The sequence below is a fragment of the Poecilia reticulata genome, linkage group LG3 (genome assembly GCF_000633615.1).
Source record: "Poecilia reticulata strain Guanapo linkage group LG3, Guppy_female_1.0+MT, whole genome shotgun sequence".
NCBI classification, from domain to species: domain Eukaryota; kingdom Metazoa; phylum Chordata; class Actinopteri; order Cyprinodontiformes; family Poeciliidae; genus Poecilia; species Poecilia reticulata.
Genome location: NC_024333.1, coordinates 28596889 through 28614612, shown reverse-complemented (window position 1 = coordinate 28614612; position 17724 = coordinate 28596889). Strand labels below are relative to the sequence as shown.

General features: G+C 39.5%; 1 protein-coding gene across 5 annotated transcripts in view; it reads left to right on the top strand.

Moving 5' to 3' along the window:
* esrrga (estrogen-related receptor gamma a) overlaps positions 1-17724 on the top strand; it is a 98936-nt gene that overhangs the window by 69782 nt on the left and 11430 nt on the right. The window lies entirely within an intron of this gene.

The following is a 17724-nucleotide window of genomic DNA, read 5'->3' as shown; positions in this document are numbered from 1 at the left end:
ATAGATAGATAGATAGATAGATAGATAGATAGATAGATAGATAGATAGATAGATAGATAGATAGATAGATAGATAGATAGATAGATAGATAGATATTTTACAGTGTATGTCATCTATTTCTACCTACAGAGGAAAGAAGAACTCAATCTAATCCTTTTAAGCCAACCTCTAACCCCTTTTCTCCCTTAATCTCTCTTGATCTGCAATACAAGATGAAAGGAATTACCATAATGGCAGAACAAAAAATATGATCTTGGGTAAAAAAAATGAGGAAGAAAGTATCAAAAAAGCAGCAAAGTGCCCAAACTGCTTTGGCCGTTTTGTAAGCGATCCTGCAGAGAAGAGCAGCATATCAGATTAACAGATTAGCAGAAGGTTTTGACCTTTTGTCAGATAAAAATAATTACAGAATAAAGGAAAGGAAAATAAAATACAGCCCTGCTTTGCTTCAGCAGAACGGCAWAGCAGGGCTGTAAAGCACAGGGGAAAATACCAGATTAGAGACATAAATATTATTTAGTCATGCTGCRTAAATCTATACCAATAAAGCTGGTAGCGTTGGATAACAGGGTCCATGAATGATACGTATATGATATCAATAATGCGAAAATAACAGTGAAAAGGAAAAAWCGAGATRAATTGAGTGGGAGAGAAAGGAATACACATTGCCCCTAGTAAGTGTATTGATCTCTGCTCTGCCATATGGACAATAAGCAGACATACATATTGATCCATAAACTAAGAATAACACTAAGAATGGGTTTTTCTCTTTTTAGGATAATATACCATATTTCCCATACTTATCTCTTTTCCGATGTTTCTCCCAGTTTCCTGTCCTCCTCTGGTTTCTTTTTAACTCTTTACTTCCATCCTGCTGAGTTTATGACTTGCTTTCATATCTGAAGCCACGGCAGGTTTAGCGCCCTATAAAACGTCTYGCATCATTTCACATTATAATCACAAACATCGAAGTATATTTGGTGGAATTGTGTGCAAGATCAACACAAATAAATTACAGTTGGGAAATGGAAAAAAATCTGATATTTAATTTTCTATTTTTTTTTACAAATAGAAATGTGGAAAACATGACATGCATTTATATTCAGCCCCTGTTTTCCTGTTACTCAATTGCATTTAATCCTATATAGTAAATAGAGTTCACCGTAATCACGGTATGACAACTGCAGGTTTGTTAGTGAACAAAAAAAATTACAAAACAGTTTTCAATGTAAGATACATTGAAAACCATCCATTTTYCGGTTATGCTCTACTTTGTTTTGATCTGTTACTTAGACTTAAATAAAATAAATCGAATTTGGTATTTTATTGGGTTAGAAGGTGACAAAACAGGATAAAAGTTCAATACCTTTGGGAGATACTGTATACACATAACACATACTTATCCATGTGTTATATAATGCACTTGGAGGTTTGCACCTTTTCTTTACTGTTCTTAAAAGTAAGCAGGCCAAGTTACACAGGTTATCTGATGAGCGCAGTGTCTGTGTGTGTGTGTGTGCGTGCGTGCGTGCGTGCGTGCGTGCGTGCGTGCGTGCGTGCGTGCGTGCGTGCGCGAGCATCTTTCTGTAAAAAGGGAGTGAAGCGCAACGATTGCTTGGAGGAGGAGAGAAGATGGTGTGATTAGATGAACGAGGAAGGCAATCCACTGCTCCGAGAGAAAGATAGAACTCTTCATCTTCCAAGTGTGTGTGTGTTTGCGTGTACGTGTGTGAGTGATATGAGCACCTTATGAAATCCTCACTGTTTACAGCACTGAACAATGATGTCCTCACAGAGCATGATCTACTGTTCACTCACAGTGTAGGGGATTGTCAGAAAGAAATACACCTCCTCAACATTCTTTATCAGTTCCTGACATGCACACACACTTGCACACACACGCACACACACCCAGAACAAGAACAGAAAAGGATAGACCTGTTAACCTGTTAGCAGCCATCTTGTTTCACATCTTGTCGGGCGCGCGTGCGTGCCAGAGACGACTGTGTTTTGAGTGTGTGCGCGTACACAAGCCTTCGCTCGCCATGGTACAGTAATTTTTTTAATCAAATTGATGGAGAGAGACTGAGAGACAAAGGCAAAAAAAGACAGAGGCAGAGAGAGGGGAGCGAAGCCAATTTATGTTTCATGATATGGCTGCGCAGCGCTGCACATACACACATGCACATTCGCGCTACGCACACACAAAGGCTCCTAACAGTGGTAACAACGTGTCAAGGCGAGCGCCAGGCAGCTAATTTGAAGTCATTAGATGTCTGCCGTACTGGCAACAATTTGTTACGCTCTCACACGCACAAACACACAGGCAAAAAAAACACATCACAAACACACACTGAGTTAAGAGCCGTCTGCGGATAGCGAGGAGCCTAAATTGTAAACTAATTTAAACATCACTCAGCGTTAGAGAGGCTGCCTGCAAGACAGGCCCCCGGATAACAAGACCAGAGCTCTTGTGTGTCTGTGTGTGTGTGTGTGTGTGTGTTCATGCTGGTCATGTTTGACACACAGAATCGCCTCATCTAAGAGACTTTTGACATTATACAAATACACACATCCCTCTGATTGGTTATTTTATTCTAAGATATAAGTTTCTGTGTTCATTTTCAAACTGACATGGCCCTATGCAAACATCTGATATGTCATTAGGAAAGGAAAATGGGGTTTCAGCAGCAGCAGCGTGTCTCCTCGTGTCCCATAAGGAATCACACGCCTGTACTTTTAACACAAATACATAAGCACAGGTGAGCCTTCTGCTAATTCAAACTGAGAGAAGTCCATACACACACACTCACCTGTTCACTGCCTGTGCACGGAGCATGAAGAGTAAGCCGTCACACTCTGGGAATCGTGCTTATGTGGAAATATCAGAAGTTATTATTCAAAGGGCATGAAAGGCCTTACCGTCCAATAATATGGATTAGTGACGAGAAGATCTCATTTTAATAGCTCTCAAAGAGGCAACTCCAGATGCATATTAGGCTGCATGTCATGGTGAAGCATGCATTCATGTGTGTGTGTGTGTGTGTGTGTGTGTGTGTGTGTGTGTGTGTGTGTGTGTGTGTGTGTGAAGACCGGAGTGCAGTCAGGTGGGAAGAGGAGGAGAACAGCAAATATTTAAACAGAGGAGAATAAGGGAGTGAATTAAAGAAAGGAAAGGCCATTCAGAATGAGCCATTTATCTGTCAGTAGAATTAGTCTTTTCATCCTCTTTTCTCTTCTTTTACTCACTCTTTCTCTCCGCTTCCATAATAACTAAATGGCTACCAGGCAGTCATACTAGCAGCTCTTATCTAGACTTGTGGACACAAAAGAGAAAGACAGACAGGGCGAGCACTTGACTTGACGAAAGACCAAGGAACGAACAAATGAATGAATCAACGACTGAGAGCCGGAACCTATAACAGAGCCCTTTTTTTTTTTTTTTTTACCAGAACCAGGGGCCTTGCCATTAGTGTGTGTTTTTTTACAACCCCCTCCCATTTTCTTTTTTATTCAAGAAGAAATTGCTCTTGGGTCTCCACCTATTCTTTTGCCTCCCTATCTCCTTTTACTTGCTCTGTCTTTTCTTGCAGTCTTTCTCCCTCGCTGTTCCCCTTTCAATTTTGACACTCGGGATAAGCGGCCTATGTGTCGGCTGTAACGTGGCATGATTGAGTTGTAAAAAATGGGCAGCGGTAGGTGGAGGGGTGTCACCATTGGTCCAGCCATTTCATCAGTCTCTGTGGAGATATGAGGTACCGATTGGAGTGGTGGAGGTGGTGATGGGATGAGGAGGGAGGAAGGAAATCAACTATGTTATGTCTGCACACATCATGCATCACCATATAAAAATTTAACCGAACAGCTTTAGACAGTAGTTGAATTCCGAAAAGTTACTTTTTAATAATTGTCATGTATTTAATTATCTAGGTAAAAAAAAAAAAAATGTGTTGACACCTTTTAATTTCCTGCTCTCTTTTTGAAGCACTTTGTGATTTTTATTTATGAAATGTGCAGCATAAATAAAATCTTGTTTCTTGTATAAGCAATAACTGAAGTGGTCTAGTACATCAGTTRCATCAAAGCTCTCTCGAAATCCTCCCAAACAGACAGGAACTACTATAAATCAAAAACCAACGATCTTCCAACTCACATGTGACCTTTTTCTTTATTTCGCTTTCTCTGTCCTATCTTATTTTCCTTTATGGCCTGAAATAACCTCCCATCTGCTCTAACTCCATGGTATCTTCAACCTTTTCATTATTGAGTCAACCTCAGCTTCACATTGTCCCTCTCAACTAGCCTTTTATTTCTTTGCTTATCAGTTTTTCATTTATTTTGCTGCAGAAACATGGTTCTTGAATGTAGATCAATCRGATCAATTGTTTATCAATCAGAACACTAAAAGAAATATTCCTCTGCCCCAAAAGGAAAACGTCATACCCAGTGTCTTTCATTTTTCWGATTTTTTTATGTGTGTTTTCTTACTTTCAAACAGTTTAGAAATGGTTGTCAAATAGAGAATTAGTTTGTCAAGTAAATGCAACCTAGCCAAACATTTCTAAAGCAACCAGTAGTGAGCAAATGTCGAGAAACAAAATTGCTGCTCTTTTTTACCAAAAACACTGTAACCAAGCCAGACACACACAYGCTGTTGCACATGTTCAAGACTTTTATACTCCAGCTGACATAATTAACACTGGAACACATCGCAACAACCTGCATAAGGTACTTTCTATGATCCCCCAGGCTTCTTTTAAACTCAGCAAAACATCAGTAGAAAGATTGATGAAACCACCAGAAAYAAGAAATACAGCACTCTCACTTTCCTATTCCATTTGGCAGCTAAATTGGAACAAAACGTCTTAAACRGAACAATTATTTMTTTCTTCAAGTCTTAATTGCCTCCATTTCTTTCTTCGTTGCCGTACCTTTTCCAGTTCATCTTTTAATGTGCCCCCTCTCAAAGCTATTAGGTAGTTTAATAAAATGTCATGAAAAAACACAGGGTTAAATGTGTCAATTGAAACTCTCTCACACGCATGCATTTGCCCTCATTCTGTCTACAAATGCTGGTTCACTTTGACAGTGACAGTATTTAGGCGCCTTCTTAACCCATAAGGAAAACTGACAAATTCCTGAAAAAGTTCAGATGTACACATTGAGTTAAAACCACATTGTATAAAACGACACATAACCATTTTTTCACCATCTGCAGTTGTATAAAGTGAAACATCCTAACTGCAGTCAGTTAGGAATATGAAAATAATTCATGTTTGCTAAATGGGTTTCTTCACAACATTTCAATTAACTGGTACATGTGGGTGCATTTTAGGGGGCACCTTAAACACAGCCTTGTGTGACATCAAGAAAACAACAACAACAACAAAAAAAAACCCGACAAGATTTAAAAGAGAACTGTCAACTTCTATAAGTCTGGTTTGTCTTGCACTTTCCGGTTTCCTGCCACGCCCTTTTCTTCAAATAGTTCTGTGTAGACAAAAACATCATGAGGATATCTGGTGTCATTATCCACAGTGAAATAAGTCCTGTTTTGATATGCGCTGAAAAACCACAAGGCAAGGAATAAAAGCTTGATTTTTTTTAAGCTTCCATCAGGCTGATTACACTAGAATTGGAGGTTCTGGGCCACATTGACCCTTCCTTTTTGGGGGATAAACTGGGAAACTCAYAAGCCTGAGAACATATCCCAACTGTGGATTATGGTGGTAGCAGCATCATGTTTTGTGGGACTTTTACTGAAGGACACCCATCCCGGGTGTGCTTCACAAAACAGGTGGCATTATGAGGGAAAAACATTGTGTAAACACTGAAGCAAMATCTTAAGGTTTTGAAGCTTTCACACAGAGATCTTCCAAATGGACAGTAATCCAGCAAGATGACAGTAAAGTCAATGTTTTGGAGTTTCCATCAGAAAGCTCTGATCTTAGTCCGTAGAAAATAGCAAAATAACCTACAAGCCTGATTCACTTATAGTATCGTCAGAAGGAAAGGGAATTTCTTTTGGTAATCCTGACTATGCTAACTCAGGGAAAAAAAGTCTTATGTAGTGTCAGAGAATCAACCACTTTGTCTTTTCACAAGGTGTATTAAAATATTTATTTTCAATCGTATATTGAAAATATACGATTGAAATATATTGAAAATATACGATTGCACAGAAAACACATTTAATATTTCTTCAGAAACTTGAATTATATCAAGAAACATTTTAGATTTAGAAGATAAAAGCTGGTTTTTAACATCGCCTTGGCTTGAGTTGGGTTCTCTTTCTTTGACGTGGCATAATCGACTGCCATTCCCATACTGTAATGATGTCTAACTTAATCTGACTTTATTGGAATCTGATTTGCATTTGGAATCCCAATCTGATTTAGTTAATGGGCCTTGGTAGATTTCGATGGCTATCTGCAAGCTTGTGCTTCAGGTCTCTGTTGATTTTCCTTCAGCGCTGTTCACTGTGTTTGATTTCCATTTCTGCTCATCCCCAAGGTTTAATATGTGTCTGTTTGCTTGTGTGAGAGAGTGTTTGTCTGTTTTATTGTTCACATCCATGCAAAAGAGATATMTTATTTTCCCTTGCACCACCATGAATTCCTCTTGCAGTACAAACAAACACATCCTTGTTTGCAGATGAAAACAAATATTGATGGAATCAAATTAGGGAAAGAATATTTGATATTTGATTCTAATGTTTGGATTAAATTGGACTTCTTTTATTAGATTAAGGCAGAAGCATCACCATTATGAGAAAATGAAGCCGTTTTCTTGACTGTGCCTTGCTTTTTTTTTTTTCTTCCAACAACGGCAAGGAGCAGCCGGCTTACTTTTTGATAAATACATATCATATATAACATATGAACATCTCTTTTGCATGCTTCTTTTGTCTTTCTTATCAAGATAGTTTCAAGATGCTTGACTGTCTTACCACGCATTACTTCAAGTAGTGGAAAAAAATTGGCAAACTTATCTCGCAAAAGTATTTGTAACCTTTGTGAAAAAGAATTAAAAGATTTTTACAAACAAAAATCTGAAAAGTGTGRCATGCACTTGTATTCAGCCCCCTTTACTCAACTTTACTCCAATCAACTTCCTTGGGACTATATCACTTCCAAGAGCCATTTATGTCACAAATGTAAATTTGTGGATTTTGTGATTTCTATGTTTGTGTTATTTACTCGTAGTTCAATATTTTAATTTATTTTTTACATGAACCTTTTTGTGTCTTTAGTAAATGAAATGACGATGATCATTTGAGCTTAATATAAACACAGCTGTCCATACAACAGAGGTGCATTCAAGAACATCTGTGAACAAACCACTTCATGAAAACCAAGGAACACAGCAGACAGGTCAGGGATAAAGTTGTATGTGGAAGAAGGACTTCTGGTCAGATGAGATTAAAAAAAATGTTTTCACCTGCATATAAGGAAAGCACTATGCGTGGTAGAAAACTACATCCAAAACGAAATCTCCACTCTTTGAAACATGGTGGTGGACAATTAGCTTTTGGCATTAAGTCTGGCAGAACTTGTGCTAATTTGCAAAGTTAATTTAGCAAAAATATCTGTCTATTAATATTTAAATCTTATACAGATATACCCCAGACTTGTAACTGCAATTGCTTTGAAAGATGGTTCCACAAAGTACCAGCTCAGAGGGAATGAATACAAACACACATTTTTATTTTTACATTTTTATTTGTAAAATAAATAAATAAAGCARCCCATGAACATTTCTTTATCAAGAGAAAAATGGTATTTGCAAAGTTGTTTCTCTGCATTGTTTTGTCATCTGATGTTTCTTTTTCCAAGTAATTACATTTGTTTTTCAGTCTGTGAAAGAGTCTGCAATCTGACAATCTGTGTCAGCTATTCTCTGCCACACACATGTGGCAAACATACGAATACACACAATCCTTTCCACACAAAGTTCTAATAATGTTATCCGTGTTTCTGTTAAGAAGCACTTTCAACACACACATACACACGCACGCACACACACACATCCAAAGAAGTCACTGTACTTACATACACAGACTCGCACAGTTTTATAATAAGTCAAACCAGACGAGCAGCAACAAATAAATCAACAGACCATCTGAGCCCATCGTCATCTAAGTCATTATGAGCAAACAGTTTTTACTACTTTCAATTTGCTTCTGTGTTTGTGAGTTTTTGTCTGTGTGTTTGTGTAGTTGTGCAGTTGTCCTAGACGGAAAAAGAGAGAAATGATATGATGTGATGTGATATGATATGCTGGCGGGGCATAAAGATAGATGATCATAATTACGCACAGGCCAAACTCCATTTCAAATCATCATCATCCTGGTCTATCTGTTGGAGTGCACACATAGATACACACCAAGAGCTCACGCAGAGAYTCATCCACCTCAACACACACACACATATCACACACCTAAGGTATGCATACTGCAAATCTAGCGGAAGGAGGGACAGGCTTGTCATGGCTTCACATTATTTTATCTCGGTTCATGCAAAGTTCACAGACAGGCATGAAATGGTTATTCTTCCTCTGCCTCGCTCCTCTCTATCCTATCTATTCCTTTTTCACTTTTTGTTCCTCCATAGTCCACTTCATTTTACTCTCCTCTACCTTCTCCTTCTCGCTGATCTTTTCTATTCTGCTTTCCCTTTTTTCTACTTTCTCTCCCCCACAAYCCCCTTCACCCTTTTTAAATGACATACAAGGTTTTTCCATAAGGACATTAGCAGATGGGAAAATAGGTTTGATGTATGAGAGTCACCAGCTGAAAACGATGCAACAAGCGCAAACATTTCGTAGACAAGCAAATGAAACCATCTGCAGGCGAGCTTAGTGTAGGACTGCACACTCTTTCATAGACGGTTGTCTTTTTAGAAACTGGACTAAATACAGATGTAGTTGACAGCCTGCCTTTACACACATCATGTAATTCCTGCAAGAGTTTGCCACTTTTCACCTGCTGTGTAGGAAATGGCAGTGGCTTCTCCTCTCTTTGGTTTACAGGGCACCCATAGTAAATACAAACACACACACACACACACACACACACACACACACAGTAGTAATAATATGTGTATTTTTGTGTCTGCTTAATCTTGATGGGATGTTTCATCTGCAGGCTGCTATCACAGCTGGCTGCCTTATTGTCTGGGTCAGACTGATGGGCTTCTGTTAAGTGCCTATGAGTGTGTGTATGTGTGTGTGCTTGTGTTTGTGTCATTTTTCCAGTTTATATGTTTTTTTTTTTTTTTAGTACTGTTAGTCTTCATGCAGCCTTGTACATTAGCACATAACTACTTGTTCTGTAATATAAAAGGTAGTTTTCTCCTTGTTGGCTGACCACTATATTCCCACAGTGGAGCATGTATGCGTGCACATGTGCATTGTGTGTGAGTTGTCTATCAAGCCACACGCACAGCCGAACCAAACCGTTGGCTTGGTTGCTGATGATGACATATGAGTTCCTGGCCTTGGTAATGGCTGTTAAATCTCATAATTACACGCTTCTTTATTGCAATGCATAATGACCCCACAGCACTATTGGACAATTAATTAAGATTTTCAGCCCAGGCTTTTTCAGGCCCAGATGAGGAGCTGGAATGAGGTCTAATGTTCTTGTCTTCAAGCAACGACATTAAGACACGGTGCTCCAGGAAAGGAGGCTCCGTGTGGATTCGTTTTTTTATCTCTGCCGCTGTGTCCCTCTGTTTGTGTCTCTCACTCCCTTCCCTTCCTCTTTTCTGCATCGCATCAGTGGCTGAAGCCTATCCTCTAGCTGACTGGGTTCTCAATGGTGATTTTGGCAAACATATCTCTAATCTGTGAATGGTAAATTAATCCCTGTGGAGTTTCAGTGGTGCTCCCTTTATGGAAGCTACGGGGGATTAGACAGATAGAATCAACACAGCCTCATAATCTCACATAGAGACACCAGGCCCGGATAAGGACCACTGGGTTTGTTTTAAAGCCACAATCAGGAAGATTTTGCTGATACACCAATTATGCCTGGCAGGACATCCTGTGACTTTATTTTTAAATACTTTTTTAATACATTTGTAACCAAAAAGCAATGTTAGATCTACTATAAAAGGCCAGATGCCCTAGATTCGTAAAAAGACACATATGGATAATCTGTAATGAGATCTCCCAATTATACCTACTAGGCAAACCATTATGACCACTGACAGGTGAGGCGCAAAATATAAATTCATCACCATGACGTGTTATTTGGATGGGTTGAATTAGGTTGCAAGAGAATATTTTGTCCTCCAAGTTTACGTAAAAATGTGAGCAACTTGACAAAGTCCACATTCTGATTGCTGGACAATAAGGTCAGCATCCCCAAAGTTGAAACTCTTGAGGAGTATTTTGATAACAGGGCAGTGATCAGAAAAACAGAAGTGGGCTCATCTGATGATGCATAAAAAGGGAGCAAAAGTCAGTTCATATAGTTCAAAACAGACTTATAAACTACAGTACCCCAATTTGCTGAATATTTTATTGCTGGTTCTAAWTGGAGCCTAACAGAATGTCACAGTTTGTGTGTATGGGGCTGCAAAGCAGCAGAACAGTCTCGGTGCCCAGTCCATCCCTGGGAACCGAGACTTGGGCTCCAGTTCCCAAGACCTCAGTCSAGTCAATGATGTTCTGGACAAAAAAGTCCAATCTATGAAGGCCTAACTTGGCAACTTATAGGACTTAAAGGATCTGCTGCTAGCATGTTTGTGCCAGATCCCACAGCACACCTTCAGAAGTCTAGTGGAGCTTATGCCTTGATGACTCAGTGCTGTTTTTGCAGGAAAAGGTGGACCGACACCATAATAGGCAATCTGTCATAATGCTATACTTGATTGGTGTCGTATCAGCAGTGACTCTTGTTGCATTTTAAGTTTGTAATCTTTAGTAATGACCAGCAGTATTACATGTGTTATATGTGTTTGTCAGAAAGAGACAGACAGGAAGAGTTACTTTGTAAGCTGCTCAGCTGTGTGTATACGCAGTTAATTCCCTGGACAGATTTGTGCACACACACACACACACACACACACACACACACACACACGCATGCTAACACACTCGGAGTGGTCAATCCGGTCTGCATCAGCAATATATTGATGGAGGGAATGGCAGGATGCAAAGGTGGAGGATGAGGAAAAGGACGGATGATAGAAGTAAAGGAAAAAGTGAAAAGCGTATTARTRGTGAAGGTCTGAAAAATAAGGTGTGAACTGCAGCAATATATTTATTTCAGTAAAAATCATTAAGTAGAACTGAAGGTTATCCCTGGAGCAGGTCTCTGGTCTCTATATGGAGTCAAACAGTGGAGCTTGCAGTGCTCATACACTTAACTACACACCCACGCGCACACACACACACACACACACACACACACACACACACACACACTCCTTGACTCTGCCCTGGTGGAGCTGGAAGTAGGTAATTAAAATGTAAATATTGATATTTTATTATTTGAAATGGCTCCACTGCGATGCTCTTAATGTCACTCCATCTGTCGTCTCCACGGAGACTTGGGGTTGCCCTCGACGACCTCAACGACCAGCTGCCCCCACCCAAGCAACCCCACAACGGCAACAGCTAACGCACTAGACAACGCCTTCGTGTTGAGACAATATCATTTTGGGTCTAATTAAGTGTTAAATATTAGCACCCGCAACCACAGAGACAGCACACACACCAAACACACACACTCCTTTCTTCTACGTCTCTGTCTTTTACACACACACACGCGCACACACACACTTACAGAGCACTCATCTTCACTACAGCAATGGGAAGATTTTAAGTGTTAATCTTGCAGTGCTGCTGATGGTGTCTAATGTATGCAATTAACAGTCAGGCAGGGCTGAGGGTTTGGTAATTAGCTGGCTGTTCACACTGATTAGAGGCTACCGCAGCCCTATGACTGCTCTGCTCTCCCCCAGGCCGCATGGAGGAAAGGGGGGTTGGAGAAGAAAAGGGAGCTCAAGGGGGGGAAGGGGGAAGAAAGGGGAAAAGATATTTTAACCAAGAATGTCTGAGAGGATGAGGATCCAGGTGTATAATTGTGTTTGTAATGTATCTTCAGTAAATGCGACTAAATTGAAAATAAAATCCAGTTTTGAAATCAGTGCTATAACCAAATAAAGTCATTTATACATTTTCCTTTGGTTTGCTATTTAGTAGCAATAAAAAACATTGTGAAATAGTCTTCAGTAAAAGTTACAAAACCCTAATGTTTAACTTTACACACAAAGACATTACATCAATGTACTCAAATTTAGTTGTCATGAAATATTCATTAAGATCAATGTGATTGTATGTGAGGTTAGAGGCTCTTTTTTTTGACAGCGTTGAAAAAGTAGATCGTACTTCAGAGAAGACATTTTTTTATTATTATTATTGTTATTGTAAGAAAGCCATTGTAAGAAAACGTTTGTGTGTAAAAAGGTTACAAATGTCTAATGGTCAGTGGTTGACAGCAACCAAACTCAAAGTAAAACATTTTAACCTTGACTATTTATGACTTTTATCATTGTGTCTGAACTTAATATTTTTAACCATAAGAAAATAAAACCAAAGTAAAAACATGGAGAATGAAACGGTGGAAACATCAGTGAATATTAGCATTAGGCAAACAGCTTCCAGTTATTTCAAATAGAATCACTTCCTGTTTTGTTTATTCAGACACTCAACAATAAATGCCTTCATCTTTATGCCTTAAAGATGAAGGCATATTTATATTTTTGGTGGGAAGAAAATTTTACCTAATTTTGAAATAATTCACAGCAGTTCATATGTTTTTTCACATGTTGAACGAAATAAAAAAGGTCAAACTAAGAAGTTCCACAATCTTCAGTGTAACAGAATGTGTTTTGGATGCTCTTTGCTTTGATTTTAGTCAAACTCAATTAAGTATTAGTTACATGGGCTTTTAATACATAAGCAAAATTTCTGTATTTTTATTTTTTTTCCATTTTACCGCTGCCCCTACCAAGGAACTTAAAGCATGTTTTTTTTTATCCAATCTGTCAGTTGTATTCACCAGGTCAGACCACAAATAACACTAAGAATCAGTAACAGCCAGGAGAACTTTTCAGGGATTTTGGCCATGAATGCTTAAACTTAACATATGATTTAGAAGTCTATGTCATGTCAACTCCAAACCCAATGTGTCTAAGAACCCACAATGTGTATGCATGTGTGTGTGTGGAAGAGAATGTGTGTCCTGTGTGTGTCTTTAAGCTCTTTTAAATTAACTGGTTTTCTGGGTAGATTTGTTTCCATCTCGTTGCGCATCTCTGTGTAATTGGGTCAGCTGGTGGATGTGTGTGTGTGCGTGTGTGYTTGGGTGTGTGAGTGCAAGACGGTTTGCGTTCTTCACGTTTCTTGTGTGTATTGTTTCAGCCTGGCCAAAGCCATCACAGGGGGCCCGTGTTCATTTTGGCTGTCATCTGTCCGTATGGTACGGAACAGTTTGAGATGCAAGCGCACACACACTCAGAGAGCGCTACAAGGGAGCACTTGCATTGCCCAGCAGGAAACAATTTGCGCACGTTTAAACACAAACGCATACAGACAGTGTAGCGGGAGCGAGCACTTGAGTTTCATGCCGTCACACAGTGTGCCTGCATAACAAAAACACACACTGAGATGCACACAGGGCACCGACGAGCTGGTAACTGTTGGAAACTTCACGCATCCTCATGCAATCTCGGTCTCAGTGGGCCAGTAGACTTAAATCTGTCCCCTGCAGTACACAGTATGTGCACATGCTGAACACAGAACATTCCACTGTTGGAAATGAACATTGAGAAACAAATCAAAGAAAATTAACTCCATTGTTCTCATCTCCTCTTGTCTACCTATAAGAAGATCTGACGCACTGAGTGATTGGTTGCCCTTTTTTTTTTTAGGAAAATTCTCATCTTTCCATTCAACTTCCCATGGATATAGCATGCTGGGAACAATCAGCTTCTTTAGCAATAATGTTTAGCGACTTTCAGTCATTCAGAGAGGGACTCTGGCTCTTTTTAGAAAAAGAAAATAATTTGTTTGATTTTCATGTGGACAAAGTGTTAATTTTTTTTTACACTTTTGTAGTGAAGTGAGACATCATCATCTTTTTACGTTGTCATCAATGAGCTTTAGGCAATTATGCATGAAGACACACACTCCCCTGTTCTCTGATTTTCCAGTTTCACAATGTTGTGCTTTACATTTCTGGGATGCAGTTTAATTTCTTAAAACTTCAAGTCAGATAACTTTCCAAAAAAGACAAACTGTCACATTGTTTAGGCTGAGTGAAACATCTGGTCATCCTGTAGACGTGATCAAATAAGTAGCGGCTATTTTAACAGAACCAAAGGGTGGATCCTGGCTTCATTATGACATAAATAACTAGGATATTTATGTAATTTATATTTTACATATTTACAAGTAAAAATCCTTAAGCATCTTTCCATCCATCCGTTGTATTACGTTTATCGTGTCACATGGGCAACAGGTCCAGGACGGAAGTCCAGACATGCCTCTCTCCCAGTGAAAACACAAACCTCATACAGTCACAGCGCTTATCAGTGAAATGTGTTTTAAAAAGTGAACACAGCATAACATGAAAGATGGACAACTTGTCAATCCTCAGATTACATTCAGAAGCTTTACAAAATCTTTACAAAGCTTATTTTGGTCTTGCTCATCAGCAGCTCCTTTCTCTGTCACTATATCTGTACGTTTATGGCATTTGTCTGGCTGCAGTTCTTAGCAAGACCTTAAAGAGTATCCAAGCCTTTGTTTATCATCCCGTAGCCTGAAGTGTTCCACTTTGACCTTTGAAAACTGTAAAAAAAAAAAAAAAAAAAAAAAAAACTTGTAAAGCCATCACATTTGGTGTCAACGTATGAAAATATTAGCACATGTAAATGATGGCAGATCCTCACACTGTTGGGAATATAAACAAACCAAATACCACCAACATTTCAACTATTGATGGAAAAAATAAGCTTAACCAATTTTTATCCTCGGATGTAAGACACAATATAGGTTTTTGATGTGTAGAAGATTCATACCCCAGTAAAACATATTACACTTATCTTTCCGCAGCAATGTTGGCCTATTTTATCTAACCTAAAGTCTCACAGTGGGATTAAGTTGGAAGTTGGCTCATTTTGATTAGATGTAGCCCAGCAGCACTGATTTGACCTGCTTCTCTGCTGGCAGCACATCGGCCATGTGCACACGTTTACACAAAATGTATGGTATAGAGGTTTTATCCACCATGGAGGGCCATGAATAAACTACGCTAAAACCACTGAGACAAAACTGTCCAACTGATGTGCATCATAGAGTTGGTGAACAAAGTAGGATGCCCTATGATGGTCTGTGTATGTTTGTGGCTTTTTAATATCAGCTTGCAATTAACAATGTGGACAAATATGTATTGACGTGAATAAACCATAAAAATGAAGAAAATAAAACAGTTTACATTTGTGACTTCGTAAACATAACTATAAAACATATGTCTTCCGCTTAATGTTAAAATAGAATATTCCAACTTTTATTCCCATTGAAAATGGCTAACGTTGCACACAATTATTTCACTTCAGATGCACATAATAAAAACATCAGTTAGTATTTTGTAATGCATTCCATTTTAGGCTCATATGCTAATCGCTACTGAGCAATGAAGGCCACGATAAGATCAAGAAGGCCTTTAAAAGGATGGATGCAGCAGTTTGAGAGTTTGGAAATGAACCTGAAGAGGTCTCAAAAGTATTTGGAAAATTTCCTTAGGCCAATACCAGAGACATCATGTAATCACAAAATACACATCACTTAAGGTGAGATGCTTCTTGTGTCCTAACTTTTCTTCAAACAGATTTTGTTGCAGTTAAGTCTCTTTCTTTTCAACATAAGAAATCGATTCAACATCGAGATGAGGACATTTGTTAATAAAGACCCGGAGGACATCAACATAAGCCATGACAAAGAATTTGTTGATGGAGTGTTGATGTCCTTGGTGTTGACATCATCACCCTCTTGTTTGCTTTTCCTAAAGAATAAAGGTCAAACTGCTGACCTAGAAATTTGCTAGTTGTATTACAGCAGGTGTTAATAACAGTGATCAGATCCCCATCGCAGCACCTGCTTCATTATGCTACACACACACACAGATACACACACAAATGTATTTGTTGATGCAACAGTTATCACACGCCAGTATAGCACGCTCATACATACGCTGAATCGCATTTATGTGTTCATAAGCATCAATCGCTTCTCGCTGGTTCCCGTTTGCCCTGTAACCACACAAAAACAAATATAGGGCTCCGAGATATGTGTGTTTGTGTGCATCTGCGAGGCAACTGGAGCGTGAGAGAGGGCTATCCTGTAGGTGTGTGTGCGTGTGTGTGTGTCTGAGCCCGGCTGTTGTGCGGTCTCCGGTGTAAACGTGCAGTCAGGACTCATTTGGCAGACAAACAGGCCGCAGGGTGGCTGGGGAATCAACGTGCGTTTCCTTGTGTGTGTGCGTGTTTGTTTTCATGTGGCTATCTGATGGAGAAAAGTGAAAAGAAAAGAGAAAGAGAGCACAAGAGCAAGCAGAGGAGGTTAAGTTTGCATGACTGCACCGTAGCCCCTTTCTGTCAGACGCCGTGTGGCACATGCACAGAGAAACACACGCACACACACACACACATACACATCGTTACGCACTTACGGTAAAAAAATATATACTAAAACTCATGAAAAGGCACAAAACAAGCAACATTCCACGATTTCTGCTTCCAGACAGAGCTATAATTGGCTGCTCTCACCGAACAGCTGCATAAACTTCTCATAAATCTCCACATTTCAGTCGTTTTAATGTACGCTGCTCCACATACAACTAAGCAACTGAAAATAAGTTCAAAGCAGCTTTGCTGCACACGTTACAACAACCTTACAACCCACTCACACCTCCTAACTCAGTATGAGATGCCTTATCAACAATGGGCAGAAAGAAAATGTAATTAGAACCAAATAAGGAACCTTCTTTTGTCAATTGAAATCACAGGTATGAAAGAAAGGTCTCCACCCCTCCCACCTCCACCATCAGCTCTCCTCCCACCACCTCCCCCCGCCCCCACTTTTACTTTCTTCTCTCCTCCATCGCTCTCGCTCTCTCTCTCTCATACTTTCCCTCCCTCCATCAATACCCCTCTCTCTCCATCATCAGCACTAAATTCCCATTGATGTTTCTTTTCTTCTGCTGTATCGATCGCTTCATGAGAAGGAGGGGAGGAAAGGTGGAAGAGAAGAAGGGAGAGATGGTGTTATCTGTTAATTAATTTGTCCTGAAGCCGGCCGCCTATTAATCAGACAGATAAGAGGCATTGGATGGCTGAACGGCGCAGACAGGCTGGTGAGGCAGAGAGAGGGAGAGGCACACACACACACGCACATGCACATGCAAAGACTCATGTATGGGCATTTTGTGTATGGAAAAAAATAGAAGAAGCCAGCACCATGCAAGTGTAGCGTTGTTTATTATTTACTACGCTCAAGATATACAAATCTTCATAGAGTAGTTGCAACATAAAGACGCCTCATCCTGATGAAAATCCTTGATGTGACTCAAAAAGAAAAGCTGCACTTTCAGCTCAATAAATTAATTACACGGTTTTAATTATTGGTCTTTATTTGCATGCTGTGTGTGTG